Below are 27553 nucleotides of genomic sequence, written 5' to 3'. Positions count from 1 at the left end.
TGGAGCAATCTAGCAGGCAAGCAGAAATACTTGCTCTGACAGAATGATCTCTTATCACTATGTGGAATTCCTTCCGTAGAAATGTTTTACCTTTCAATATTAAAAAGGAGGTACAGTTAAAAACAAAGTTATATTTCTAAAACACGATGATCTCCATCAAAAGTACCATTTTCTTTTTCTTTTTGGCATCCATAGTTTTGAAATCAGTATTCTTGTCCAAGCACTTTCCAAATTAAAAGCACACATTTTCCCTCCAAAAGTTTCAGTTATTAATTCTGGCTTCTGTTAACCTAACAAAACACGTTCCTTTTATACCAACCAAAATATTCTAGACTTGTTTCAGCCAGCTATTAACACTTAGGACCCTTGATTCATTCCAAAGTCTGGCTCTACATATTTTTTACTGCCGCTGTGAGGTATTGAATACCTGATCATTCTTTGTAACCAGTCCTTGAATATTGCCTAATTGTAGCATTTCTGTGAAATCTAGCGGTTGATGACTTCTTATAGTGTGGCTAATTTCTGCCTAAAAGATTCTTATCCATGAGCAGCTTGACCAATATGCCTTATAAGTACCCCGCTTTTCCTCACAAAGGGCACAGAATGGTGAATGGCAAAGTAGTAAAACAATACAATTAAAATATAATCTACACATATTTAAAACTGGTAAGAAAATCTCAAAATGTTTAAAATTAGCCACAATCCCTCACAGCTAATTTTTATGTTCCGGGGAGAACAGGAATGTTTTTCAAAACCTCCAGAATGTTAATTGTTAAGTTGTGGGTGAACATATCAGACGACACAGCGATTCTTCAGACAGCTCTTATTTATTCACAGGCCAGAACAGAACTGAACTGAAGGGTTCAGCCAGCCTGCTTATATAGAGCTCCACTACAACGCAACAGTAACAACTTTCTGTAACTATCCAATCACTGAACGTCACTTTCAATTCCTTATTTGCATACGTGGACCTGAGTGAAAACTATCTACAGTATCCCCCTGCTGGCCCAGGGTGAGAACTTCAGTACATAACATTAATAATGAGGGAGCCAGATGCACTTCATCATGAAGGGTACGCCACAAACAGGGAACCACCACTAAGGAGGCTCTGCTGCCAACCAGTCAGAACCTCTGCTGCCAATCATAGAACCCAAGATGATTGATATTGGGAGAGATGCTGTTTTTGGTACTTGGCTCCCATGTCCATCTAGGGCTCTGTCTGCTAGTATTATCATTTCGTATTTGGCCCAGTAGCTGACTGGAAGCCAGTGCAGTTTTCAGGTTGCCCCACTGTATGCATATTTTCCCCCATCCCATGTTCTTTTCCAACTTTGTTATATTTCTGGAACCCTATGTAGAAAGACACTATTTCCAAATTAACTTTCAGGATTTCCATTTTGTTTCCTAGTTGCTGGAGCTGACCACTGGAAGACCCAAGCTAAATGGTAGCAAAATGCCCCTTCAAAGCATCCAAGAGACCAGAACTATTTGTAGACATTGGAGAACAATTCTTAGATCTTGCTTTCCTCCTTGCATTTTGTTATAATTAAGGAAAATGTCACATTTCCACCATACCCCTCCATTATTTAATTACTGGAAAGTTTATAAGAAATGCCATTACCACATGACATTAGAAAGGAACAAATGTACCCTTCAGAAAAAAAGTGTTGAGGCATTAAATGGAGAATAACCTTTCAATAAAATGCCTATACTCATCTATAGGATCGGATGAGAGTAATCCATGTCTTCTGCTAAATTCTAGGGCCTTCCAAAAAGCTTATCCAAAAAAGATGTAATATGTTTGCTATATTAAAAGGGCTGAGGTAATTACCATAGAACACCCCTCATTTTCAGCAGAATGGTTAGTGCAATCAGCCTTCTAAAAGTCAAGCTTTAATTGGGCTGTCACTTCTGGAAGCAGAAAAAGCAGATTACTGCTTTGTTGAAAACACACACTCTTGCATTGCCTTCGGCCTTGAAACACCCATCTTTGCTATTCTAGATGCCTAACTTTTCATCACTCCAGAAAGATAAAGTGTAATATCATCAATCACCGCATTTCAGATGAGGAGGAGATCAGCAGCAGGCACTCACAAGATGATGTAAGTGAGCGTTCTTCAACCTTGAGTCTCCAGATATTGTTGGACTACAAGTCCCATCATTCCCAGTCAGTTTAGCCAATGATTAGGGATAATGGGAGTTGCAATACAACAACCGTAAATGCAAGGTTGAAGAAAAGTCTAAGCGATTTGGGAAAAGGTGGCTCCTATACCACTTGGGGCAATTGTGGCTCACGAAGCCCAAGAGACACCAGCAGCCCTGCATTGTTGCCTGACACCTGCTTGATGCTGCCTTTGGGATGCGGGCAGTTCTAGACAAGAAGCAAACACAGGTGTGTATTGTGTATTATTGTGTATTATTTCCCGGATGGGCTTCCATCCATGGCTACTGGACAATATCTGGTCACACCTTAAAAAGGACATTGTAGAGCTGGAGAAACTGCAGAAAGGAGCAAGCAAAATGGTTATGGGGCTGGAACAACTCCCCTATGAGGAGAGGTAACAACATTTGGTGCCTTTAGTTTAGAGAAAAGGCAGGTAAGGGAAACAGAAATAGGAAAGGGCCAAAGCTCAGTGATAGAGCATTTACTTTGCATGCTCCAGGTCCGAGATTCAATCACTAGCATCTCTACCCCCATTATTCAGCCCGGACACTGAGGTCCAGCTCTGAGGGCCTTCTGGTGGTTCCCTCACTGCAAGAAGTGAGCTAACAGGGAACCAGGCGAAGGGCCTTCTCGGTAGTGGCACCCGCCCTGTGGAACGCCCTCCCATCAGATGTCAAGGAAATAAACTGACTTTTAGAAGACATCTGACCGTTAGGTCCAGTCATGACCGACTCTGGGGTTGTGGCGCTCATCTCACTTTATTGGCCAAGGGAGCCGGCGTACAGCTTCCAGGTCATGTGGCCAGCATGACTAAGCCACTTCTGGCAAACCAGAGCAGCGCACGGAAATGCCATTTACCTTCCCGCCGGAGCGGTACCTATTTATCTACTTGCCCTTTGACGTGCTTTCAAACTGCTAGGTTGGCAGGAGCAGGGACCAAGCAACAGGAGCTCACCCCGTTACAGGATTCGAACCACCAACCTTCTGATCAGCAAGTCCTAGGCTCTGTGGTTTAACCCACAGCGCCACCCGCGTCCCTGCAGCCCTCTTTAGGGAAGTTTTTAATGTCTGATGTTTTATTGTGCTTTTAATTCTGTTGGGAGCTGCCCAGAGTGGCTGAGGAAAACCAGCCAGATGGGCGGGGTATAAATAATAAAAGTATTACAATGATGATGATGATTGAAAATTATTATAGATAGAGCTGGAAAATATCCAATGTCTGAAACACTGGAGAGCTGCTGCTCATTAGCAGAGACAGTACTGAGTTTGATGGGCCATTGGTCTGACATGGTACAAGTGTAGAAAATTACAAGATATGGAGAAAATGGATACAGTGAAGTTTTTCTCTATCTCACATAATACTAGAACCTGAGATCATCCGATGAATCTGAATGATGGAAGAATCAGGAGAGGAAAAATGGAGGGGATGCATAGGTTAACTAAATTTACTACCACAAGATGTAGCAATGGTCACCAACTTGCTTGGTTTTAAAAGAGGATGAGACAAATCTTTGGAGGATAGGACCTTGAATGGTTGCCAGTCATGGTGGCTAGGCACTACCTCCAAGTCAAAGGCCATAGTTGTTAGGGATCACAAGACAGCAGTTGCTCTCATGGGCAGCTGTTTGTTCAGTGTAGGACAGAAGGATAGCCTAGATGATGGTAATAATAATAATAATAATAATAATAATAATAATAATAATAATAAATTTTATTTCCCCTTCCATCTGGCTGAGTTTCCCCAGCCACTCTGGGCAGCTTCCAATCGAGTGTTAAAAACAATACAGCATAGATACACCTTTGGTCTGATCCAGCAGGGCTCTTCTCATGTTCTTGCATGAGCCAAGGTATAATGAAGCGCTAAACACATGACTGACGCATGCATGTGTAGAGCTACATAGAAAGTGAGTTGTCTTGAGGGAAAACATGGTCTTCCTCCATAGATCTGAGGAAGCATGAACTGTATCTGAACCCTCCTATGAAACCAGCCTTCTTGGGGAATGTTCCCAGGCTCTTAAACTCCTCACCAAGAAAGGCCCAGATCCTCATATCTCTGTTGGCCTTTTATTTAGGTAGGCTCTTGGTGATGTTTAAAACAACTACTACTTGGCTGCTTTATGGATACTTCACCAATGTTTACAGGCTTGTTGTTGTTTTTTTACTTCGTATTACACTGCTGTTTTATTGTATTTTCTTATATTTTATTGTACTTATAATATTGATGTTAGCTGCCTTGAGCAGAACAAGTAAAAAAAAAAAAAAGAAGAAGAAGAAGAAGACAAGGAAAAAAGATATACAAGTGAGGAAGTGATTTTCTCCAGCACAATGCATCCAAGTCATTTTGGGATTTCGGTTGGTGAAGATGGGAGGAGGCTGAGGAGATTCTGATACTTTCAAATGAAACAACAACGTGAAAAGAAGCTGGCTGCACAGATGAAAAGATTATTAAAACAGCTAATAATTGCTTCTCACTCTTCCTGACACTTAAGTCATGGGGGAAGAAACGACAAATCCCACCATATCTAATCATCAAGAATCAACAGTGCTAATAGCATTTGTATGGTAATAATTAAAAGGTCCCCCATAGGATGGGAAAGCAAGTTATCATGTTGAGAAATGTATTATCACTGCCTAAATGACAATAAGTAAATAAAGCAAAATTAAAAGTGTTTGTAAACGTAGCTACCCTCGAGATGGAGAGACCCCTGTATGCTTCCAAAGTGAGGATGTCAGACGAAACACACTCATTCCCACCAGTGGAAAGATGAAGCCTCCCACTATGCAGGCTTTCTGAATAGCAATGAATCAATGATGTTTCCTCAGAGGGTTTCTTCTTATTCAGTGTGCATGGTGAACTGGCATCTGTCAGTTTAGAACAGAATAAGAGGGAGTATCCTCTCAAATAGGCTTGAGGCTGAGGGCTGAAATAAAAGGCAATGGTATCAGTAGCTGGGCTTAATTAAACTTAAACATAAGCAGACTTGCAGAGGGAAACCACTGGGGTGAGAACCAACAAAAAATGAGGCATATCCTGAGTATGGAGGCATCACCACTCTCTGGATCTGCAAAACTCTGAGCAGATGAGGAAAGATGTACCCAGAGGTGGCCCATATCCATAAAACCCTGAGCTCCAGGACTTGGGAGCCACCCATCACCCTAAAAGGTGCCTAAAGAGGTCACCAAGCTGACCTAATCTGTTCCCCTTCCTGCACCTCCATGCCACCATGACCGATTATTAGCTCATCTAACAAGCCCACTGTGGGGTCACACAGGGTCCCCAGACGTTTGACCATCTATTGATCCCTGTGCCACCACTGTGATTGCTTCTCTGCTGCCACCAACCCGTTTCTCTCGGGTACACACAGAGTCCAGACAGTTGTTAACATTAAATCAAATGAGCAAGTTTATTTTATAAGCATTAACAAGTTTATGGTTTCAAATAATTTTTCATGTCAGTTTCTTAATCGTAGTTTCTTACCAGCCTAGACCATCCTAATAACTTCTAACTGATTATCCCAACTGTCTATCTGACTCCATCTAACAGTTTCTCTCACTCTCTCACATCAAAACTAGACCAACCCACAGACTTATCCTCCCTCTTCCTTCTCCAACTCCCAACTGACTTCCCAACAACTCCAACTCTAACTCTAACTCCTTCCCTTGGGTTCCCACTGGCCAATCACTTCTCACTCATTTAACCCTTTCCTTATCACCCACCTAGGAGGCCAAACGCCACACCCACCCATGGCAGAAAGTGAGGAGGAATTAAAGAACCTCTTAATGAGGGTGAAAGAGGAGAGCGCAAAATATGGTCTCAACATCAAAAAAACTAAGATCATGGCCACTGGTCCCATCACCTCCTCACAAATAGAAGGGGAAGAAATGGAGGCAGTGAGAGATTTTACTTTCTTGGGTTCCATGATCACTACAGATGCTAACAGCAGTCACAGAATTAAAAGACGCCTGCTTCTTGGAAGAAAAGCGATGGCAAACCTAGACAGCATCTTAAAAAGCAGAGAAATCACCTTGCTGACAAAGGTCCCTATAGTTAAAGCTATGGTTTCCCCAGTAGTGATGTGTGGAAGTGAGAGCTGGACCATAAAGAAGGCTGATCGTCAAAGAATTGATGCTTTTGAATTACAGTGTTGGAGGAGACTCTTGAGAGTCCCATGGACTGCAAGAAGATCAAACCTATCCATTCTGAAGGAAATCAGCCCCGAGTGCTCACTGAAAGGACAGATCCTGAAGCTGAGGCTCCAATACTTTGGCCACCTCATGAGAAGACTCCCTGGAAAAGACCCTGATGTTGGGAAAGATTGAGGGCACAAGAAGAAGGGGACGGCAGAGTACGAGATGGTTGGACAGTGTGCTCGAAGCTACTAACATGACTTTGACCAAACTGCGGGAGGCAGTGGAAGACAGGAGTGCCTGGCGTGCTCTGGTCCATGGGGTCACAAAGAGTTGGACACGACTAAATGACTAAACAACAACAAACCCACCATCCTATCTTACACAGTGAAGAGTCGGCAAAAAGACCGGCCTGAATGGCCCAAAAGCCGACTGGCCAAAACTTCCTACTTGGCCCTGAAGCAACCACGTTAGTCAAAAGACGGGATGGGAGGGTGAGTGCAACAGCCGAAAGAAGGGAAGTGTAAGCAGTGTGGGCCTAAGTATTCTTGGGTGCTCTGCCCTCTCCATATTGCTACCCACAATGTGCTGCGTGTGACACCCAAATCGCCCACGAGGAAGATGGGACCCGGAGCTTCAACCCCAGGCCTCAAGGTGTGCCCCATGACCCGATAGAAGGATTGAGAGTGGAGAGGGAAATGAGGGAGAAATTCAGTTCTCCAGGAGGAGGGATGGATTGTTAAACAACTCTGGAAATTACTGTACAAAGGTGAATTTCATTTGTGATGCATTATTTTGCTTTTATCTTGTTCATATCCAGTTTTTACGGAATTCTGCTGAAAGTTGCTGCATGTATATTATTTTTATGTAAACCATTTAGTGATTTTTTTCTTATATTAAAATGTATACTTTAAAATGTAAAACTAAATAAATGTGTGAACCAATGCTTGCCATGTTTGTTGTGTGCAATGTTCTAGCACTTCCAAATCCCAAGTTCATCATGAGTCACTTAAGACCATTCATTTCAATGGGTCTACTCTGACTACAACTTGGACAGATACAACTCTTTTAGCTTTTTTTTTTAGTTGCAAACATACTATACTGCTAACAATCCTTTTTTTACCTTGCAGGGGAAAAAATGGCATAATGGCATATTAGTGTGATTATGATACCTTTAGCACATTTTGGATGTCAACAACAATGCCTTCTAAGTAGAACATTATGCAGATGATTTTTCATTTTTTTTTTAACAGCAGCGCAGAACATTTGCTGGGCGAATGAACACCCTCTGCAGTGTATGTAAATCACAGCCCCAGATGCTCTCATGATTGATTGTGATGTGAATTTCCATAAATTGCATTGTTTTGGAGAAGTCAGATGCCTGTGATGGAGAGGAGTTTATCATGATTGTCCCAAAGTAAAAATAAGCATATTTCTTTCTAGATCAACTTTCTTCCTTGCAATGTTCAGGGAGGATTTATGACACCTGGGACTCAGCCTTGATAATTGTTGCAAAGATAAATTGTAGAGAAACTCGCAGGCTTGTGCTCCTCACCAAATGCTGTGTCTCTTTAAAAAAAATTGCCCTCCAAAGAGAAGATTGTTATATATAAAATTAGAGGAATGCCAGATGATGGGGGGAAACAGTGAGAGAGTGTTGCGTGTCGAGGTCCCCAAGCCACCCCCCAATAATTCACACAACAATTTTGGTTTGGGTTTCTGCCACGATTTTGGCCACAACTTTATTTAAATACACACAAATGAGTGGTTGCTTAGGCATTGGTTTTGACTATCTGTCCTTGCCCAGGGACAGAACCGACTTCCGGATTCCAGTGGAAGCCAGTCAGGGAAACAATTTAGGGGAGAAAATGAAGCCAGGCATAAGTCCCTCACTTCTCACCCTCATGCTCCTGGTGGCTTGCACGGCCCAAGTCCGATGCCAGGGACAAGGACAAAAAGAATGGCAAGCCCCTGGATTCCTTTAACGGAATTCCCTTTCCGCACCACCATTGGAGGGGTAGGCACTTACCCCTCCACCAACCAATTTAACCAATGCCTAACCGCCAACCTTACAAGTTGTGACGATTTGCTACGCAGTAGGCAAAAACCAAATGGCACCAGCCAATCAGCCAAATGGACAAAATTCCTACCAGGCCCCTGCCTCAAAGCAGACGACCCCATGACAGGCATAGCAAGGTCAAGCGAACAACCTCCCCAATACAGGGAGGGGGCGGGTGATCCGGTGCAAGCCGCCAAGAGGACGGCCAAAGTTGGTCATCCAGTATTTAAAACCTCTGACCCCTCCTTCAAAATTGGCAACAAGCAATTCTCCCCAGCGACCTAATTAACCAATTCACTGCCTGGGTCTCTCCGCAAATCCGCCCAGGAACAATGGGGTGGCTTGTATCCCACACCGCAACACGTGCTCTCTGCTAGGGAGAACACACTTGCTATAGCCTTATTTATTTATTTATTTATTTGGCATTTGACATTTTTTTAAGGTTAAGGCTGCCGTTCTAACACCACTTAAGAACATAACAACAGGGTATTTGGGTGTCTCTGGGATTTGAACCTGGAACGCTATCCCATTAAGGCAAATTTAATTTCATTGGATTTGAGTTGATAAATCAGAAGTTGCAGAATCCATTTCTTGAAATTTGAGGACTGGGAGAATCACAGGCTGTCAAACTCCATGTGTGCATAACTAGGGGTGGCAATTATAATACCGAACAACAAAACCGTCAAGGAGTTGGCGACAAGGTGCTTGGGAAGCTGACTCAGGAGGAAACAATCACTTTGCTACTACGTCAAGTTTTCAAAGAGAGTCAAAAGAAAACACCCAAACAGTCGCTGTTCAAAAAACCCCAGGAGACTCTGATGCAGGTGGCAATTTCAGTGCTTGCTGTGGAAATTAAAGATAATAACAATACGTGGCACATGCGAGGAAATTTCTCTCTGAAACTTCTGCAAAACATTTGGCTCGCCCCAACAGAAAATATGCGACATGATAAGTTCTCCAGAAGTGTTTGATTTCCCGGAAAGAAAACTTAGGCTGCATTCCTATCCTAACTTTCTAAACTTTAATTGGCTTCCTTGCCATGTATGCTAATCCCACAGAAACCAGTCAGGAAGCATTTACAGGTTTGTTTTTTTAGAAAAGGCAGGAAAGCAAATAACGGCATACCTGCTCTCCTTCCTAAGGCATTCTACATCTAGGCTGGGACAACGGGGAGGCTGTGATACCTGTGAACAGCTATATGCTGATTTATTGTTTGATTACAAAACGTGTCACATCTGCAGCACCCCTGAATGCGGTGACAGGCTGTAACTCACTCAAATGGCTTATCTTATATGAATGCCTAATGGCTGTGTTGCCCATTAGTATTAAAGTTTCAGTGGATATACTTGTTGGATTATTTAGGCGCCTGGCACAGCTCTCTGGAGGAGTGACTTGACGTCGCAGGCAGCCACAATATTCAGTTCTATCAATGGCAAGGAATGCTGAAACAAAGAAGGAAATGGAAACACGTTTCTCCCTGATTGCCGGGCCTGTCTTAAACTAAGATAATCTGCAACTGGGAGGAATACAGAAAGAGGCTTCTTCAGGGAAAGGGTAACAAACAGGGCCGGTCCTACCATTAGGGAGAGTAAAGCAGCTGCCTCAGGCAGCAGTTCCTGGGGAACAGCAGTGAAATTTTGGAGGATTAAGCTGTGTGTACTTTGCAAGATGCCATGAGTAGGGATCTCAGACAATTCTGAGGAAAACAGAAATGGGAGCAGAAATTGCCAATGTTCCTTTCCTCATTTTTATTTACTTATTTATTGGATTTTTATCCCACATTTTTCTCTAAGTAGATCAAGCTGTTGTACATTAGGTTAAGAGGCAGTAACTGGCCCAAGGTCACACAGTTGAGCCTTGTGGTTGAGTCGGGATTTGAACCATGGTCTCTTAGGTCAGAAACTCTGACTACTACACTACACTGGGCCTGAAAACAGACCCTCCAAGTGCCCCTGTTTTCCAGGGGTGTCCCTGATTTAGAGAAGCTGTCCCGGTTTCTGATTTGATGCTGAATTGCCCCACATTGCCAGTCTGATCAGCTTCTGGATATGAAATAGCAGGCAGGGAGACTGGACTCAAATCTAATTCTCAAGATTTGTGAGGGGGAGGAAATTGTAAACAGTGAGGTCAGAGACTAAAAGAGTCTCTGAGGAGATTGCAAAAGGGATTAATAAATCATATATATATATATATATATATATATATATATATATATATATAACAATGGCATTTCCTAACTGCTTAACATTTATTGTCATATTTGGGGATGAATGGGATTTGCTTTTCCTGAAAGTAGTATTCTTCCGAAGCCTTTGGCTGTGGTATCTCACAGCCCTAAGGTTCTACTTTTATAGTATGATATCACCTTATGCCTCTAATCTAGGCGATCCCACTTCATCAATCACTGAAATCAAAGCATAGGATTATATTTATTACTTCAGTATTACTAGGAATACATATATATCCACATAGTTTTAATACATGCACACTCACACATCCAGGAGAATGTTTTCTTAAAAAACCAAAATGAACACAAGTTATCGCCATAAATTTTGCAGTTTGCCTATGTAGTTCCTGCTGTTTCCATGAACCGCAATAACTGTGGGCTGGCTAATTTTCTCTGTCGCTGAATTTCTCTGCCGCTGCTCCTTGGTAAATCCAAGAGAAGCAGACTGATTGCCACCTCTTTGCAGTTCCTGCTGTCTGTTGAATATACTGGTACAAAATTAGTCACATGAAAGTATAGTCATCGTCTGATCCACCTGGTTAAGTCAACGCGCTTCCTTCATTTTACAAATATATACTTCACCCAGTCCTGCAGTTTTAAGAGAATACGATTTTAGACTTTTAATAGAGGAACAGGGAGCCAGATGCTCTCTAGATATTGTTGGATTCCTCATGCCATCTGCCTCAGAGCCAGCATGGTCAATAGTTAGTGGTGCTGGCAGTCGCAATCCAGTAATATTTAGAGGGTCACAGCTTCTGCAGCCCTGTTTTAACTTAGAATCACCTCGAAACTGCAAAAGGTCCAGCGAAAGGTGATAAGCAAAGCAACCAAGATGACTGGAGAACGGGATCAGTTAGAGAGATGAGAGAGAGACAGAGGCCACAACCTTTATTTTAGTGGGAAAATCTGTCACCCAGTTTTACATCTTTGTGTCTCTTCCTCTTTCCAAACTATGCCATTCTCTTCCTCTCCCACCTGGTTTTCAGTTTTCTTTTCTTTTTGAAAAAATAGTCTTCTCAGAGATTTTTTGAACCCTTGCAGACCTTCAGGTTTCCTTACTGTAATTCTATACACACTCAGTGTGGGAGAATGTTCCACTAAAGTCAAGGGGGCTTAATGCTCACGTAATTAGGCTGATTTTAAGCTATATATAAAAATAAACATAAACATAAATAATATAAATATAAATAGTTTACAGTACTAGCTTTACCATGCCAGTTTTCATGGCATCAATAATTCTAATATGATATAATATCCTGTGGAGGTTTCATTATTTGCATATGACAACCAAACATTAAAGGATTTAAAGTTAGTTTCACATGTAATATTTAATTTATTATCAGATAACTCATCTTCCAGCATATCAGATTACTGTAGAAATGGGACGGAATTATGGGTAAAAAAAGTGACACACAAATAGGAAATATAAATACATATTTTCCCTAAACATATGGTTTTTATTCCCTCCCCCCTTTAATGATTGTCAATCTAATGCACAGCTAGTGGTTTAGATACACGATAAATAGCCGAATATTTTGCATTCTATTTTCCTACCTATAATGCTGTCTCTTTCATTCTTGTCTTCACTTTTTACTTCCCCAGATAAACCTGGATGACATGATTTGCCATTTTCTCTAGGTTTGGGTAGTATATTCTCCCTGAACACATTAATTAATTCATTCTCTCTCTCTCTCTCTCTCTCTCTCTCTCTCAAAACAAACAAAACAAAAACAAAAAACTGAATATTCAGAACCGTACATACCAACCTTCACATTCTTAAAGTAAAGAAAGCAGGAAGTCGAAAAGCTCATGAACCTTTCTTGGTGATGGATAGCAACCAGCAATTAGAGACAGTCGAGGTTTGGCAAGGAATCAAGGGATACTCCACAGACATGATGCTCTACAGAAGAGATTTATTTGACTATCTGTACCCAGGCTGAAGTCAAGGGCTACCATCTAGAAACCAGCTGTGCCAGAATAGTACTGTTAAATGGAGTACTCTGGAATAAAGTAAAGGACCCCTGGACAGTCAAAGGCAACTATGGGTTTGCAGCACTCATCTTGCTTTCAGACTGAGGCAGCCAGCGTTTGTTCACAGACAGCTTTCCAGGTCATGTGGCCAGCAGGACTAAACTGCTTCTGGGGCAACGGAACACCGTGATGGAAACCAGAGCACATGGAAACACTGTTTACCTTCCAGCTGCAGCAGTACCTATTTATCAACTTGCACTGGCATGTGGAACTGGCTTGAAGTAGCATCTCCACTGCGTCTTCTCAAAATTGTGAGATGAAGATTGACATGACACCGAGTGCAGGCTAGATTTCCAGGATCGCTGGTGAGTAGTTCCTGGGTCTGCACAATCACACAATTGGATGGAAATATTAACAGGAATTTTCCCTCAATGAGGAAAGCAGATTGTAATAGTGGGCCACAATTAATAAAATGAAGTATGTGCCAACAACAAATCAAGTTAAAACTGGAGTGGATAACCCATCACTTATAGGACTTTGACTTTGTACTTCTTGTACGGCATGCTGCTCTTAGAGGCTTCTTAAATACCAGAGCTTTTCTTATCTCATATTAAGAAAGGTTTCTCACCCTGAAAGGTGTAGAATAAGCTTGAGGACCTGTTTTAACAGAACGGAAATCAATTGGAAAATAGCACCCAATAAGTTATATTTTCAAAATCCCAAGCTGTAGAAATACATTTTGTTTCCTTGATTAGCCAGTCATCATCCAGAGCTAGACGTTCTTCCAACACTGACCCAACGCTGGTATTCTTCCAACTTCATTACAAAGTAAAATACAGATACACAGCTCTTCATTTCGAAGAGTTAATCAATTTTTCTCCCCCTCTCCAACCACCTACTGTATGTGCTTCTAGGGCAAAGCAAGGCTTCTGGTACACTTAGAATCATAGAATCATAGAATCATAGAGTTGGAAGAGACCACAAGGGCCATCAAGTCCAACCCCCTGCCAAGTAGGAAACACCATCAGAGCACTCCTGACATATGGTTGTCAAGCCTCTGCTTAAAGACCTCCAAAGAAGGAGACTCCACCACACTCCTTGGCAGCAAATTCCACTGTCGAACAGCTCTTACTGTCAGGAAGTTCTTCCTAATATTCAGGTGGAATCTTTTTTCTTGTAGTTTGGAACCATTGCTCCGTGTCCGATTCTCTGGAGCAGCAGAAAACAACCTTTCTCCCTCCTCTATGTGACATCCTTTTATATATCATATCACCCCTTAACCTCCTCTTCTCCAGGCTAAACATGCCCAGCTCCCTTAGCTGTTCCTCATAAGGCATCGTTTCCAGGCCTTTGACCATTTTGGTTGCCCTCCTCTGGACACGTTCCAGTTTGTCAGTGTCCTTCTTGAACTGTGGTGCCCAGAACTGGACACAGTACTCCAGGTGAGGTCTGACCAGAGCAGAATACAGTGGCACTATTACTTCCCTTGATCTAGATGCTAGATCATCACTTGGTAGATGACAACAGAATAGCTCTGATCAGGCCTTAGTTGTATAGCCTGGTAGTAGACCAGTGGACAAGAATCATCTCTGTGAGCTAGCAACCACACCAAATAGTCTATCCAGTCCAAGATGAGAGGTTGACTCATGACCAGGCATCAGAGTTACGGTTTTCTCTGCTGGGATCCCTCTCCCCATCCAGACTGGGCACAAAGTTGCCCCATCAAAAGGCAGAGAGCCCAGTTTGCTGGGGGAAAGGAGTGGGCAAGGTGTATGTGTTTAATTCTTTCCCCAGTCTGCTTTCCCCCAGCTACTTTCTAAGACGGGGGGGGGGGGGTTCATGGGCCTGAGGGAAAGCTTCTGCAAAGTGGTTCCAATATGTGTTTACTGGTCAGGTGTTGACAAGCAGCTAATTCATGAAAATGTACAACTCAAAAGAAATCTGCTGTTTTCGTGGAGTCAGCAATGCTTTGACCATATTTATGAATCAAGAATCCATCAATCTCACTGCAGGCAAGGACCATGAACTGGGCTTCATACAGTCTACCAAAAGCAGGGCTTTGCATGCAAAAGCCACTTGGCCTTTCTAGTAATTCTTGCTTCTATATACGTCCATTTCAGCCCTTATGCGCAAGCTGTCTATGAGAAAACCAGTGGAATGTGTAAAACAGGAGCATTATTTCTGCTGTTCTAACTGCCATTGGCATTTTAATGGCTTTGAACTACACAACAATGACTTTTCATGGAGAGTTTCCTTTTCACTTAAGAAGCTTTAATAAGCTGATTAATTCTGGGAATGGTAAAGAAAGAAAGAAACACTCCAAGAAGTGCTTTCTTTCATTGTTGTTACCATGAAAGAGAAATGCTATAAGAGCGGTCAGATATACACAGTGTATCTCTGCGATAGCATCTGGAAGAAAAAAGCAAAAAGCATGTGGATAATTAAATGATCAGAAAGTATAGCGCAATTAGAATATTGATGAAAGATGTGATTTAGGAAATATATGCACACTAATGACCGAAAGAGCTCTCCGCAGCAGAAGTATATTAATCATCACAGTGTTTGGATGTGAGTGTTGATAAGCATAGACATTCTTTGTTCCTAGGCAGACACAGGGCCAAACAAGGCAAGATAGATCTGTAAATAGATCTTCCGACATGCTTCTCTTTGGTTAAAAGAAGCTGGAGGGGCAATTTTGATCAGGGCTGTAGAACTAGTGGCGAGTAGTCAGCGGCACTGGGTATAGGGGGCAGAGGAAGTTTCAGCTCCCACAATGTTTTTGGGCAGGGGGAAGCACCCCAAAATATTGAGGGGGATGTCACCCACTTCTGCCGCTGGGCACCGTCTGTCTGCCCCAGCCCCAGCCTCTGCCTGGCAGCCCAGGAGCGGGGGCTGGGATGAGCAAGCACAGAGATCGCCCTCTGCGCATCCCGCCCCCATCTGGGTGGCATCACATGACATGTCACATGACCGTGCCCCCTCAATGTGGGGGCCTAGTCAGCGCCCCTGCGAGTAGTTAACTTCCCCTCTCAAGAGACTCTTATGGGAAGAGGCTGCTTGCTTCCCACATTTAAATTGCCCCAACCTAGAAAATATCTAGTAGCTGTGGTGGGGAAAGAAAGAAAGAAAGAAAGAAAGAAAGAAAGAAAGAAAAGAAAAAAGAAAAGAAAAGAAAAGAAAAGAAAAGAAAAGAAAAGAAAAGAAAGAGGGAAGGAGAGCAATGCCAGAGGTGGCTCAAGATACAGTGGTGCCCCGCAAGACGAACGCCTCGCAAGACGGAAAACCCGCTAGACGAAAGGGTTTTCCGTTTTGGAGGCGCTTCGCAAGACGAATTTCCCTATGGGCTTGCTTCGCAAGACGACAGCCCATAGGGAAATCTCCGGGACAGTGGGGAAGTGCAGCTCGTCTTCCCCGCTGTCCTCGGACCTCCTCCGAAGCCTGGCGGCGGGGCGGGGACACCTCCTCCCGCCGCCGGGCTTCGGAAGGATGCCCCGATGCCGGGCGGCGAGGCGGGAACGCCTCCCCCCGCCGCCCGGCATCGGAACGGTGTCCCGAAGCCGAGCGGCGGGGCGGGAAAGCCTCCCCCCGCCGCCCGGCTTCGGGGCATCGTCCCGATGCCGGGCGGCGGGGCAGGAACGCCTCCCCCCGCCGCCCGGCTTCGGGGCATCGTCCCGATGCCGGGCGGCGGGGCGAGAAAGCCTCCCCCCGCCGCCTGGCATCGGAACGATGTCCCGAAGCCGGGCGGCGGGGCCGCGAAGCCTGGGCGCGCTGGCAACTCTCTGCAAGGAGCGCTCCCGCTGCTTGCGGAGAGGTCCGCGAAGCCTGTCCTGGACCTCTTCTGAAGGCAGGCGGGGGGCAAAAGTCTTTGTCCCCCCTGCTTGCCTTCCCAGAGGCTTTTAAATCACCCGGACAGCGGAGAAGTCCTCCGCTGTCCCGGGCGATTTTAAAATGCCGCCCGCCAGAAGAGGTCGGGGGAAGGCGGTTTCCATAGGAACGTATTAATTGATTTTCAATGCATTCCTATGGAAAACCGTGCATCGCAAGACGAAAAACTCGCAAGACGAAGAGACTTGCAGAACGAATTAATTTCGTCTTGCGAGGCACCACTGTATTTTGCTCCCTGAGACAGTGCAGCAAATCTTTCCCTCTCCAGTTCTCTCACCAAGTAATATGTGCAAAAATGCATATATTAGGGCAAAGCATATATAAAGATGCATAAATTTGTGAAAATGGCACATGAAAACGCATTATATTTGGGAAATTTCCATTCAAAAACATGCATATTAGGAGAAATTGACACTAAAAAGCTGATGAATTTGTTGGGATACTGCCAGGGAGACATCAGTCATCAAGGCCCCACGTCGATTCCGGACGATCCATCGATCTCCCGTAGACACGCAGTATCATTCAATTAGCGGCACGAGCTCCAGAAATAGCTTGCCACATTCCAGAGCTGGTGCACGCTCTATCAGCAGAATTCGCACAGCGAAAGATGCACGCAGGAGAGCATTATTTACAACTTTATTCAGCGTTGGTCAGAACAAAGAAAACATGACTGCCTGCTTCAATGTCTCAGGCACAGAGAGAGAAACGAAAGCATAGACACAACAGAGACATCCTGTGAACAGGAAATACGCAGGCTGTGACACAAACATCCTGCTCCCTTTTAAGGTGGAACGGAAATATCCTAACAGAATTATCATGTATTAATATTGATATTGATGATGATGATGATGATGATGATGATGATGATGATGATATATTATTTATACCCCGCATATTTCCCCAGCCACTCTGGGTGGCTTCCAACAAAATATTAAAATATATACATGAACTGATGTGCAAATGTGGAGAACCAAACAAGACTCTAAAAAATGAGAACAAAATTAAGAGTTTCCAAAGGAAGGGTTGGCTGTGGTGTCCCAAACAAGAGAACATAGCTAATTTGGTAAAGCATGAGAGTCTTAATCTCAGGGTCATGGGTTCGAGTTCCACACTGGGTAAAATAATTACAGTGTTACCTCGGGTTAAGTACTTAATTCGTTCCGGAGGTCTGTTCTTAACCTGAAACTGTTCTTAACCTGAAGCACCACTTTAGCTAATGGGGCCTCCTGCTGCCGCCGTACCGCCGGAGCACGATTTCTGTTCTTATCCTGAAGCAAAGTTATTAACCTGAAGCACTATTTCTAGGTTAGCGGAGTGTGTAACCTGAAGCGTATGTAACCTGAAGCATATGTAACCTGAGGTACCACTGTACTACTTTGCATGGGGTTGGACTAAATGACTCTCAGGGTCCCTTCCAAATTTACAATTCTATGATCTCTGAACTATAATAGATTATTTCATACTTTTCTTTTTGGTAGATGATCAGTGTTAGGAAACTTTCAGTGGAAGTGATCCCACCGAAGCCTGGATCCAGACTCATAGCACTATGGAATAAAGGGGGAATCTAGGTCAATCTCACTATATTCAGAAGGGACCTCTTGATGAAAGGACGGAAAAACCTTACCACCTCAGAAACTGAATGATGTCAGACCTCATTTGTGAGTAAATGTTCTCAGAGTTAAGTCCCAACTTTCTCTTTGGACTATTTTCTCCTCTAAATTATAGTTTAGTTACTCTTTCCTTATATGTATTTGAAGAGAAATGAGCCAGAGAAGTGATGAAAAAAATAATAATTAATTTTCCATAGCAAATGATCTGCTTTCAAATTTTGGGGCTCACAAGGCAGCATTTTGCCATTTATGACAGGATGGCCTTAACTGCCTTACAAAAATGCTCCCATCTGCAGTTGGGAGCCAAATTATGAGATTTGAACACAATGTGAATGTGGTGGAAGAATTGTTAACAATTATGCCACTGAATGGCTCGATGGAACTAAATGTTGCATAGCATGTTTCCTGCTTTTATTTTTGAAATGCTTCACAATTCAAATTAATTGGGGAACGTTCAGGATTGAGATACAATATTGCATATGAACTGCATCTCTCTCTCTCTCTCCTGTACTATTTAGTAGGGAGCAGCCCATTCTTCCTTGGAGATATAGTCAGGGTAACCCGAACCAATGAACAAAGCTGATGGCCACATCAAAAAATTAATGGCATGGTTTTGCATTTCTATTGCCATGGAGGTGGCATGCTTGTCATTTCTGGTGTGATAGGGTGTTGCAGAAATGCATCATTAAAAGTAATTTTTTGTATGTTCTTATGGGACAGGAAGAAAGGGGTAATGAATAGTGGAATATCTTTGAACTGCTCCTTTTTATATAAATATACATCTGTGGCAAGGAGGGGGAAAGACGATTTATATTGCTCTCTTCAAAAGCAGGAGAGAGAGAGAGAGAGAGGGAGAGAGAGAGAAGCTGGGACATTTGATTAGATGGCATTCTATCAGCTTGACATCGCTAGTAGATATTTCTGCACATACCAGGCTTGCAGTATCAAGAGCTGCCCAAGAATATGAATTGAGAAGCTCCTCCTCTGAATCCTGTGTCAGTCATGAACTCCTACATCAGCCTTCCCCTACCCAGCACTCTCCAGATCTTGTTGGACAATAATTCCCATCCTTCCTAAAATCCAGGGTGACTTGCCTGCTGGGAATTGTAGTAAGAAAAATCAGATTGGGGAAGGCAAGTTATGCAACTCCAGAGCATGCTGGCAATGAGGAAGGTATTCTAGGATGCATGCTTAGTATGCACTGAACTGGCCAGGCCTATTGGAGCTATCACTTGCCCTGTGCCCTCTAGAAAGCATTCAATGCAACCCTGTGATTGTACATGATGGAGAAAGGTAGATATTGATGACCAGAAGCATTTTGTAGCGGCAAGCCCACCATTACTGACCCTTGCAAGCTGCAGTCCTATATTCACTGAGTTGAGAAGATGCCTCCTTGACCTCAATTGGACTTACTTTCGAGTGAACATACATTGGACTGCACTGTCATTGAGGAGCCTCTGATAAGCCCCTAAGGAACCCCCCCCCCTGAACTCTGCTTGAAAACTATATATCTATATAATGTACTAGCAAAAGGAAATGGATAAGTCAAAGCAGCATAAATGCCATTGAATAATATTAGATAATGTACAGATCACCATGCAGGACAACTAGAATGGGTGGTAATTTGAAAACGGTGCAAAATTTTGCTTGCAATTGAAGGGAACTTAGTGGGCACTCCTGGTTCTTCCTTTGCAGCCATGGCTTGAATTTTTTTGGAAATGACATCATACATGTCCAGCATGAGAAAGCTGGCATGGCTCACAAAAAATAGCTTGGTGGACTAACGTCTGAGTCTTGATAGTCCTAGTTTTGCCTGTGGGCTGAAAGTTCTCTGACATTATCTGGGGTAGGTGCATTTTTTTAAAAAAACAAAACCCCAACCTCTGGACTTTTCTTCCACACTTTCTTTGTTCACTCCATAATCAATTACCAACATCTGGCATCATCCATCTTCATTTTCTTAAGTGTGCTCAGCAATGGAGAGGGCATTGCTCATCCTAATCTATTTGGCAATCTTTGTCTGACATTGTTCGTTATTGTTTGTCTTTCATCACATCACCAATCTCTAGCTGATTCTGTTTACCTTTGCTCACAATATGGTTCCTTGGCAATCGCTGTCCAAGATCATTAGTCTTGGATACAGCTGTTTGAAGGGACCCTACTGTAGCATCCTTCCATTGGGTCAGCTGTCATAACTGGTCTGTTGACAAGGGAAGCAAAGGGTTGAAATGTGTCTTTAAAAGCATTAGAGAAATTAGAAATCAGTATCCAAGTCCACAGCTGGATAACAGTCACACTCCAATAGAAGCTTGCCTCAAGACTCCATTTTCATACTCTAGGATTCTCTTTTTCAGCAAATATGTACACGTGCCAAAGGGATTAAGAGAAAGGAAACATCCTGTGAAAAATGAGACTATGATTTATACATCTTTGATGAGGGGGGATTGGATTTTTTGCCAGTTAAGACCCATCAACTTATGCAACTGTGGGGGGATTGTGGTTTGAGTACACTCAACCCACAAAATACATTTGAGAAGAATGAAAAGTAGTCAGCAAGAAGCAGGTGACAATATCATCAGTGGGTCTCTGCACTGAGAACTAGAAAGATAGTTCAGCCACATTAACCATTCAGAGGGAGACGCAGAGCCAGAGCAACATAGAGGGAATATCATAGTTAAGTATTCTTAGGGCACCAGACTGTGGAGCAGTTAATAGCACAAGGTTAGGGGCTGGCTCACGATCAGATCAACAGTTAGACTTATAAGGTAATAGCCTTAGGCTTTCAATTTCCAGCTCATCCATGAAGCTTACTGGGTGATCTTGGCTCAGTCATCGACTCTTAGCTTTGCATTCTGTACATGGTTGTTTTCAAAATGGGGGAAAGGGAAATTCATGAACGTCTGCCATCTCAACCTTCCTGGAGGAATGATGCAGTTCACAACTTTCCCGCAGCAAAATTCAAGATTATTAAAAGTGATTTATGTATGAAAACCTTTCCCTTTGACTCAAATGCATTTCTTAATTTTAGATAGTGATTTTATGACGATGATCTCTGCCCCCCCCCCCCACTCTCCAATAGGGACTATACATTGGCCCCTTGTATTTTAATCTTGGTGGGCCTAGGCAGATTACCCTAGGGAGGGGTAGAGGGGTCATTTTTGTTTCTCTCACTTAGCTAAGCTGCTACCTGTTGGAGTGAAGACTGTAGGTTGTATCCAATGTAATAATAATAATAGTAATAATAAAAAATAACTTTTATTTAGATCCCGCCCTCCCCTGCCGAAGTTGGGCTCAGGGCGGCTAACATCAAATATATAACATTAGTATAAAATCAAGCAATAATTAAATTACCTCCTAAAAACAGGTCAAAATCAAATTAAAGTCTAATTAGATGGCTTTCCGCAGGATTAAGGTTAGGAACAGTAAGTGCTCATTTTATAGCCCTAAGTAAAGGTCCCATCAACCCAAAGATTGATGTTACAATGCAATGTACCCCCATCATGTGCAGTCAATGTACCCCCATCAATGTACCCCCATCATGTCCCCACAGTAGATTTGGGGAGGGTGTGGGGCATATATGAAAGAAACAGTCATAAGAGAAAGAGAGGATGAAAATCCCATTGTTCTAGTGGTAATCCTTGTACTAACAAGATGAGTCAGTAGGTTAAAACCCTTTAGTCAGTAGGTTAAAACCCTTTAGGTTTTAATGGGTTCTACAAACTGGCTATGGTAAGTTTTCCATAGTAAAGGTAAAGGTAAAGATAAAGGTACCCCTGACCATTAGGTCCAGCCGTGACCAACTCTGGGGTTGCAGCGCTCATCTCACTTTATTGGCTGAGGGAGACGGCATTTGTCTGCAGACAGCTTCTGGGTCATGTGGCCAGCATGACTAAGCCGCTTCTGGCGAACCAGAGCAGCACACGGAAACACCGTTTACCTTCCCGCTGGAATGGTACCTATTTATCTACTTGCACTTTGACGTGCTTTCGAACTGCTTGGATGGCAGGAGCTGGGACCGAACAACGGGAGCTCACCCCGTCGCAGGGATTCAAACCGCCGACCTTCTGATCAGCAAGTCCCAGGCTCTGTGGTTTAACCCACAGCGCCACCCGCGTCCCACCCGCGTTTGCCATAGTAGAAAGCACCAAATGTTCACCAATTGCTCTTACTCTGCCATCTCCTCTTGTATTCTCAAGGGTCTCACAAACGTCAGGAGTAGGTTTTCAGTGGACAGGCATTCAAATGGATTGTGGGTGGGAGATGGGCGATCAGCAAAATTCAGGCTCTCCAACTTGCATGAGACGAAGTGTTTTCTTTTGGGATAAAACCACCATTGGATGCAACTCTCTTTTCTATAAACGATTAAACTGGTTTCTTTGCATGCCTGCCAATGACAAAAGTCTCTTTGCTTCCCAAAAGAAGTGGTATTACTGTTGGATCTGCATCACTGATCGTGCAATAGTTGTTATGAGATAAGCAAAAGAACTCTTAAAACACACTGTGCTTTTGCAGTTTCGTCTCAAATATATCCAGGAGAGGGGCTCTTCCTCTGAATCTCCTTCCCCCTCTAGCACATACACGTACACTGAAATCTGAAGTGGCTCCCCAGGGCTGGCAGCATCCTAATGAACTATTCTGAATGCCAAATATCCCATCTAAATAATAATGCTCCAAAACAATCTTCTTCACAGAGTTTTAATTTGACCCAAAGTGTCAAATCCCTGAGTCAATCTGTTCCTTCTGCTGAAACAGAAATCCCTGATGGCACTGATCAAAGGTGTGCTGAATGATGGCAGAAACTACAAAACTAGTTAAAGATATCGTCTCCTTAGCATAACCACAAATCCCAATTCCAAGGCAGAATATGAGGTTTGTTTGCTGTTTGTGTGCTGCTCATGAATCTGATGGTGCAACTCTGTATTTCTTTTCCCCTCTTGGGAAAAAAAAAATACATTGTTCAAGGCGGGAAATGTCAGCAAGTGATCAATATGGTGAACACAGTTTTTCAGCATTCCTTTAGAGTCCATTAATCAGCAAGTAAGCCATCATGACAGATGCAGTCATAGGACATCGGAGGGTGGGGGGAAGGTACATTACTTGATATTTAATGTCCTTTACAGTAGAAAGAGCACCAAAGGTTATTAAATAACATAATATCTCAATGTCCACATCATTATGATTTCAGTAGTTCCAGAGTATTAGGTGACATCATAGAATATACCTCTCTCTATTAGTATTCTTGGCTTCAACTTGGGATAGAGTTAAGTGAGCTTAAGAGCCATTGATTTCAGTACCGGTGTGTTGCTTGTGACCAGTATCCTTAATAACAACAGGATAATCTTATTAGGTAGCACTTTTTATTTCTACAGAACTTTTCTAGTCGATTTCTGTCAGCCACTATGCCAAGCTATGGACAATATGTCAAAGGTGGACACTGAACTACCGGTATTTTCTATTCCAAAGGTCCCATTTGGCTGGAGACCTGGAAATCCCAATGGCGGGTGGTCTTGCAGGATCTTGAATACATCCAGGATCTAGTCCCCAAATTGTTACAGGATCATGGTCACATTAGCACCGGAGTCATATAATAATCAAGATCCATTTTTAGTCATAATCGATCCCTTTGTTTAGCAGGTGAGGACACCCAAAGTTCTGTTGCAATTATTTTCAAAGTATGATTTCATACCCTCCAGAATGACATGATGCTTTTGGGTGAACCTCCAGGTTTCTGAATGAAGTTGTGGGTGAGACCATGAAGTGACTGCATGGATATTTCTAAAATACTCCTCAATTTACTGTAATTTCTCTTGGATTTTGTAATTCTGAGCTGCTGGTCTTGTTTTCAAAGTGGAAACAAAATGGAACCTTGGCCTTTTGCCCCTGAGATCTGTACTTTGGGGACCTACTCTATTTTTTTTTTTTGTGATTGTGTTTTTAATGTTTTATTTAAATTTGTTGTAACATGCCCTGGGACTTTAAGATGAAGGGTGGGTAATGAATTAAAATATAATCCATTGGATTATAATTTTTCAATTATCATTCCATTTGAGTCATATATATATATCTCCAAATTTTGTACATGGTACTGTGCACATTCTACAGGTTTCCCACATTTCCCAGTCCCTTCAGCTCCAATACAGCATAGCACAAGGGTGCTCAGTCACACAAGGAGAATTCCGTACTCCTACTCCTGAATGCTTCCTGAGAAGACTTTCCAGAGGGTTGTGGGGACCTCAGGAAAGGCTATGGATGAGCAACAGGAACAGCACAATGAGCAGGCTGAGCTGGTTGCTTGGTCACATGTCTTCCCCACTGCGGTGAGATGCATTGTATATTCTGTTTAAATTATAGTCATTCTTCTACATGGTACAGCAGTTGTATTGTATATGCACCAGTGTCGAAGCAATGATTATTCAACATCAACTTTGTTGGACTGGTCATGTTGTGCAGATGCCTGATTATCGTCTTCCAAAGCAACTACTCTATTCCGAACTTAAAAATGGAAAGCGTAATGCTGGTGGTCAAGGCAAACCTAAAAAAAATGTAGGAAACACTGGCCTGCAAGCACTCCAGCTGGAGAACAACCTTTATCAAAGGGGTCATGGACTTTGCAGATGTTCAAACTCAGGACAAAAGGGAGAAATGTGCTAAGAGGAAGGCAGGTTTGGCAAACCCTCACCACAACCAATTCCTGCCCAGAAACTATGTCCCCACTGTGGAAGGACATATGGATCCAGAATTGGCTTCCACAGTCACTTATGGACTCACTGTTAAGACCGTGTTCATGGAAGACAATCTTACTTGGCTACAAGTGATCACCAAAGAAAGGACAGTAGCTCAGTTTGGGAGCATCTGCTTTGTACACAAAATGTCCCAGGTTCAATCCCAAGCATCTCCAGATGGGGCCGTGAATATCCACTGTGTGAAACAGTAGAAAGCTGCTGCCAATCAGCATAGGCATCACTGAGCAAAATGGACCAATGGATTCACTTGACATAAGGCAGCTGCGCAAATCTGTGCACTCTTTTTGTCCTCTTTTTCTATTATCACAGTAGAATCTGAAAGTATCATGTAAAGATAATGTTCTACTAGGAGGCCTACTTTTTAAAAAAGTTTGGGCACTATGGTTTTTCTTCAGTCGAGTGTTACCTAGTTTTCATGCCTAAAATCTTTCTTTAAAATATGCCTGTTGATGAAGCCTCTCAAGAAAACGATATGCAACCTTCACGACCAAAGAATCTACAGGAGCACATTAAAAAATTGAAGACCCGCTTAGCTTCATCTTTGTTTTAATTCTCACATCAATTCCAGTTGTCTAATGTAGATTAAAATATTAATGTGAATAACTTAATTTTAGGAGTGCCAAAGGCTGTCAGGCACAGAGGAAGCCCTAAACAAGGCTGGCGTCCTCCTAACTACACATTCCAAGTTATTATTTTTCTTTTTATGTCATTCTCTCTTTATAAGGCTTTTTTATCTAAGATTTTCAGAGTGTTACATATTTTGTTTCTGATCATTGAATCCATTCAGTTCCTCATGGAGATACTAAGAATGTTCCCTCCTCTTTGTGAGAACAAAAAAAGTAGACCCAATTTATTTTCCAGATGCCAGAAGAAATCCTGAATAAGTGCACTGAAATTAGAACTCAGCTAAGTGTTTGCAAGAAAGTTTCCTTTGGTCAAAGTTAAGTTGTAGGAGAGATTGGGAATCAGTCAAAAGTCACAAATGAACATGTACACCCAACACTGTATGAAATGTCCGAGGAAAACTGACTCATAGATTATAGCCAATTGACCGACAACCAATTCTAGTTGGTTAATACTACCCCCCTTATGTTGTTTTTTGTCAGGAAATGATTCAAAGCCCTTTATCTCCTGAGTCCTGACTGCTGATCTGCTACAGCAACAAGATCAAGCAAGACGTAAACTCTAGATTCAGACCCTGCAAGTGTCCCTATTTTCCAGGAACATCCATGATTTGGAGAAATTGTCCCAGTTTCTGATTTGTTACCGGAATATCCCACTTTTCCTTAGGATGTCCCTATTTCCATTGGAGAAATGTTGGAGGGTATGGAGTTATCTGACCCCCGAGCCGTCTGAAGGCAATCCTGTATAAGGAGGTTTTTAAAAAATGGTTTATTATGGTTTTTATTTGTTTGTTTGTTTGTTTGTTAAATACGTTGGAAGCTGCCCAGAGTGGCTGGGGAAACCAAGTAAGATGTGTGTGGTATAACTGGTAATATTATCATTATGGAATGGGACGTCCCATTTTGATCAGAGAAATGTTGGAGGTATGTAGATTTCATATGCAATTCTATTCATGCTTACCTGAGAGCAAGTCCCATAGAACACATTTGAATTTACTTGAATATACATTGAACATACATACATTTGAATATACATAGGGCTATGCTGTTAGATCCACTTAGTAATTCTGTCTACAGTGAGATTAATATATCTACAGCAGCTATATGTAAATTGGTGCCCACTTGATGTTGTGAACTCCCACCAGCCCTAAGCAGAATGGCCAAGAGTCTAGGATTATAGGATCTGTGGTCCACAAGATGTGGAGGCTACCACACTGGCCAACCCTAATCTGCATCCTAACCGATGTCTTGGAAGATTTTTAAAAAGCTAATTAAGTGGCTGTATCTGAAAAAATTAATGGTCCAGTCTATAGAATTGTGACAAGATAAATTATAGTTGAGCTACCAAGATGCAAGCATAGGGGATAATGATGTACCAGGCCCCCAGACTCTGGGCGTTCTTTCTTTTATTAAGTAAGCTTCTAGCCTTCCTAGAAAGAAAAGTTATGAAGCAAAATGTGCAGGTACCCTTCTCAGTGATTTCTGTGAGAAAAGTCAACCTGGTTGGCTAATAACCCTGAAAAGCAAGAAAGAGCAAAGAGTTAAGTCAAAGCTGTGGTTGATGAGCGACATCAACCAATAGGGAATCTAATGAGCTGCTGTTTTCTCTACTCCTCTAATGCATTTTTCTTGTTCCTCCTTTTCTAGCCATTGAGATAACTGTAGTTTGATCTTTGCTTTTCCCTAGCAAGCAAGATGTATCTTTCCTGCCATGGGTTTATCTGAGATCAGGTACTCACTACCAATTATTTTGTGAAAATGCCATCAGACAATTAGTGTGGGTGGATGTTAAAGAACACACACACCGCCTGCCCCAATGTAAATGAAATATGTGAAAACTGCAGGGAGGCTTAAGCCCTCATTAAGAATCCACTGTATAACTGACAAACAGTACAAGGGTTTACGTGTATACCCAGAAGTAAGTCTCTGTGTTTTATGAGGCTTACAACTAGGAAGCGGACACAGGATTTCAGCCTAGACATGGTATACAGTTAGCACTGGGGAAATCAAGGTTCTTGTGCCTATTACAGCGACAGGCAGAAATTCGACAAGTTAAGACTTTATTTATTATATAATAATTAAATTTGTATGCCACCCTTCATCTGATGATGTCAGGGAAGTTCACACACATAAAAATGCAAAA

At 42.6% G+C, this 27553-nt stretch overlaps 1 long non-coding RNA gene across 1 annotated transcript in view; it reads left to right on the top strand.

Moving 5' to 3' along the window:
* The window catches only part of LOC309342380, a 425203-nt gene that overhangs the window by 249452 nt on the left and 148198 nt on the right, over positions 1-27553 (top strand). The gene's annotated exons all lie outside the window — the stretch shown is intronic.

Source organism: Podarcis erhardii (assembly GCF_964252035.2).
Source record: "Podarcis erhardii genome assembly, chromosome: 5".
Classification (NCBI taxonomy): domain Eukaryota; kingdom Metazoa; phylum Chordata; class Lepidosauria; order Squamata; family Lacertidae; genus Podarcis; species Podarcis erhardii.
The sequence above is the reverse complement of the archived record's forward strand: the minus strand, read 5'-3'. Positions and strand labels throughout refer to the sequence as shown.